The sequence below is a fragment of the Mustela nigripes genome, chromosome 2, assembly GCF_022355385.1.
Source record: "Mustela nigripes isolate SB6536 chromosome 2, MUSNIG.SB6536, whole genome shotgun sequence".
NCBI lineage: Eukaryota > Metazoa > Chordata > Mammalia > Carnivora > Mustelidae > Mustela > Mustela nigripes.
The window spans coordinates 200,892,697-200,896,864 of NC_081558.1; the positions used below are offsets into that span (position 1 = coordinate 200,892,697).

At 37.1% G+C, this 4,168-nt stretch overlaps 1 pseudogene; it reads right to left on the reverse strand.

The window, feature by feature from the left end:
- Positions 1-2,839: 2,839 nt before the first annotated feature.
- LOC132010634 (large ribosomal subunit protein uL30-like) lies at positions 2,840-3,580 on the reverse strand (annotated as a pseudogene).
- Between the last annotated feature and the right edge of the window lie 588 nt (positions 3,581-4,168).

The following is a 4,168-nucleotide window of genomic DNA, read 5'->3' on the forward strand; positions in this document are numbered from 1 at the left end:
CTCTGCCTGCCTCTCTCAACTCAAAATTCAAAAGTACTTGTGATCTCTGTGTCTGTCAAATAAATAAATAAAATCTTTTATATATATATACATATATATATATGTATGTATATATATAAAGGTTATATATATATATGTATATATATATAAAGGTTATATATATATGTATATATATATAAAGGTTATAACACATGTACAACTCTGATAGGGATTTGATAATGAGGGAGACCATACGTTCGTTAGAGGAGGAGGTATATGGGAAATCTATCTATCTTCTGCTCAATTTTGTATGAAACTAAGCCTTTAAAAGTAAAGTCTGGGAAGAAAAAAAAAAAGACTAAACCATCAAGTATAAACTATAAGACGAATACATTTGATAACATAAACATTTTAAATCTTTATACATTAGCACAAAGTTTAAAGGCAAGCTACAGAGAAAATATTTAGAATGTATTTGAGAAATAATTTTAATCTATAACAAAGAAAAATATCCTATAAGTAAGACAAAGACAAAAGGCCAAAAAAGAAATTAATATAAACCTTTAGTTCACAGAAGAGAATCTCTATATGACCAATGAAGATATTTAAAAAAAAAAAAAAAAGGTAACTTGCTGGTAATAGGAGCATGTAAATTAAAACAAGGTACTCTTTCATGTCCTCTGACTGGAAAAAATTCAAAAGTAAAGTAGTGGTGAGGAAGTAGGGTAACCAGGACTTTCAAATTCTTAATGTTAATTCCTGATGATTAATGAACAGTGAAGTTTTACTACAGGGAATGATTGAGAGAGCAAATCGGTATAATTTTGAAAACATTTTCATAGTTTAAAGGTACTATCAAAGTTTTTTTTTTAAAGGTACATCAAGTTTAAAGGTACTAACCCAGCAAGTCAACTTCTGAAGTATGAATTACAGAAAAACTCTTGCACAAGGACACTCCTAGAATATTCATTGTAAAATTCCTTATTTTAAAAAAATATTTATTTGTTTATCTGAAAGAGACAAAGAAAGGGCGTAGAAGTAGGGAGATGGGCAGGTCAACTAGCTGAGCCACCCCGGTGCCCTGCAACATTCTTTATAATTCCAAAATATTTGTTGTTGGAAGAACAGGTCCTCTTGATTTCCTTTGTCACAATTCCAAGCAGCTACTTCCTCTATGGGGTCTTACTATTCTCTTCTTTATATGGTTGGAAATTAGGTAAGGACCCTATCTCCCTGTTTCCCTGAAATTAGGTAAGGACCCTATCTCCCTGTTTCCCTTCTCCTCCTTACACTGCCCTATTCCCAGGAATCTCCTTCTAGCTTGGAAAATTCACCTCCCACTATGTTTCTGGCCCAAACACTTGTCATTGCCCGCAAGTCCTCCATTTGGCCTTTTCTGGTAATCTTGTCTGACTTCTTCAGACTTGCATTATTGGAAGTTAATAGGCAGAAATATCACCTTGGCTCACACTTCCCCAGCACCAACTATTTGCACAATTAAGGAGGAAAAGACAGATACAGACATAGATATAGATATAAGGATATAGGTATATAGATAATATATAGATACAGATATAAACACAGAGAGAGAGAGAGAAGAAAAAGCATGGATTAATAACTTCAAATATTATTGTGCCATATTCTTCTCCTAGAAAATCTTTAAACAGTGACACCCACACACACATTGGTGCTTAGCTCTGTGGGTGGGGTGAGGAGAAAGGCATAGACGTCTGGCAAATTTCTTGACTCATCAAGAAGTTTCCACTCATACCTCAAGTAGAAGTACCTTCATCCATCAATAACCACTTGCTGACTTTAACCTTCCCACTCTAGGGACATGAGCTTAGCACAGGTAAGGGCAGAACTTCTCCTGAAGCAGGATATTGCTTCATAGACGTACATAACTAGGAGAAGACTTGCCCTGGAACACCTAAAGACAACTCTTCAAAGGAGAAGTGCTGTCAGTAACTGTAGACCACTTGGGCAGTCTAACCATTCTCCTCCTCCTCAATCAACATCCTTCTCCAAATCTTTGTGCTCAGAAAGTCAGAAGAAGCCCTCTGCTCCCTTTAAAATGGGAGGTAACGAGGCTGGCTGACATATTGGTATCCAGCCCTTTTCTCACCTACCACTCATCACTGGAGGGAGAAAAAGTGGTGTGATCCACTTTTTCTTTTCTCCTGTGTCTTCCTTTTTCTTATATAATGAGGGAGGGAGGGAGGAAGGAAGGAAGGAAGGAAGGAAGGAAGGAAGTCAGTCACTTCTACCTCCCTGAGGTAACAAATATGAAGAATTGGGTGAGTACTTGTCCCATTCTCTCTTTGGTCAATCATAAAACCTGATTTTGGGAGGGCTGGGGAGGTGGGGGCGGGTGTAGCTCTTTGTTTTACATTTCAGTTTGCAAGCAGTCACTGTTTATTAACTGACTGGATTACTAAAATAATCATGATAGTACCTTAGTTCATTCTTCTGTTAACAACAAAAAAAAAACCACAGACCAAAAAGTGGTGTCACTTAGGTTAAGGCCCCAGGTCAGTAAACCCAGACTTAATACCTAAACTTACTGCAGTTTCAACTGCCTGAAAATGTAACTTTTGACCAATCAACATGAGAATTTTCTGGCCGGCACTAGGAAATTTCTTGATAGACCCCTTCATTTCCCCCAGGAAGTTGACCTTACCTAGAATAATCGATTCTTTGCTTCTAACTTCCTTTCCTCCAGTCCCTCTCTACATTTAAACCTTTCCTTTTCTATAGTTCTTTGGAGCTCCCTTCTACCTGCCAGAAAGAATGCTGCTCCACTCCTACATCAATTAACAAAGCCCATTAGACCTTTAACATTTACTCGGTTGAATTTTTGTTATTTAACCCTTCTAATAAACCTGTTGATTTGGTCTTCCTCGTGGCTAGCATCTCTACCTTCTATGAAATGAATATTCTTTTTCTTCAATCCACCTCATACAGAAGATAATTGGAAGAACCAGTGGAAGCTGTCTGCTACTATAAAGCATTTGCCAGTAGTGTAGGTCCCATTAATCAGATCCTCCATCCAGACAATGCCATATTTACCAAGAGATGCAGCAACAAATTCTTGCTGGTTTTCCCATAACTGTGAAAGAAAACACATCATTTACTGACTTCAGGTTTGGACGCCCCTTCCAATATATGGTTCCACAATCTTCACCATGTTAACTGAAGCATCACTGAGCTTAACAAAGGTACCACTGAATATATGGTGAAGGCAAAGAAGCTGGAACACCTTCCAGAACTTTAGGGTGACACCATTAATACTGATCGTGATGACAGATGTCAATATGTGTTCTGCAGGTACATAGAAGTTGCCAAATTTTCTTGTCATCCTCGCTATTCTGGTAGTGGTTCTGTACATCTGTCTTTGTGATAGTTTACTGTTTTCAAAGATAAGCTTTTTCCTTGCTTTTCAAGACATCTTTTGGGCAAACTTCTTTCTTAAGCTTTCAATGTTCAGTTCTGTGCTTTTTTTTTTCTTTTTTCTTAAGGATTTCTGGCATAACAGGGACCTTTTTTTTTTTTTCTTCTCTTCTGCACCTTCCATGGTTTCAGCCAGAAAAGAGAACCACATAATCTGTTTTTCATTTTTAATTTTTATAACAGGCTGATATTACCCCTTTACTTTGAATTTGCTTTTTTTCACCTTACTATATATTGCAAACATCCTTCTTGTTTGGGACACTGAAAGATCTCAATACAACATTTTCCGTTGTGTGTGCATATGTGTGTGCGTGTGTGGCACTTGTTTGTGCCATAATTTATTCATCCCCTATTCATGGGCATTCAGATTGTTTATGTTTTATTGATACAAAAACAAATACTCCAGAAGGCATTATTCTATATACATCCTTTATCAAATGTGTTTTTTTTTTATTGTGAGAATTCATGAGCTAGAGTTGCTATCTGACATAGAGTCATTTTAATTCAAATAATTGCTGCCAGATTTATTCACCAAAATAGTAGAAAAATTCACACGTCTATCACCGAAGTACTGGAATGCCATGACTTTGAGTATTTGTAGGCAATGGTTGTTATTTCTTATTTAAAACATTTTCCAGGGGCACCTGGCTCAGTCGTTAAGCACCTGCCTTTGACCAGGTCCTGATCCCAGGGTCCTGGGATTGAGCCCTGCATAGGGGCAGGAAGCCTGACTCTCCTC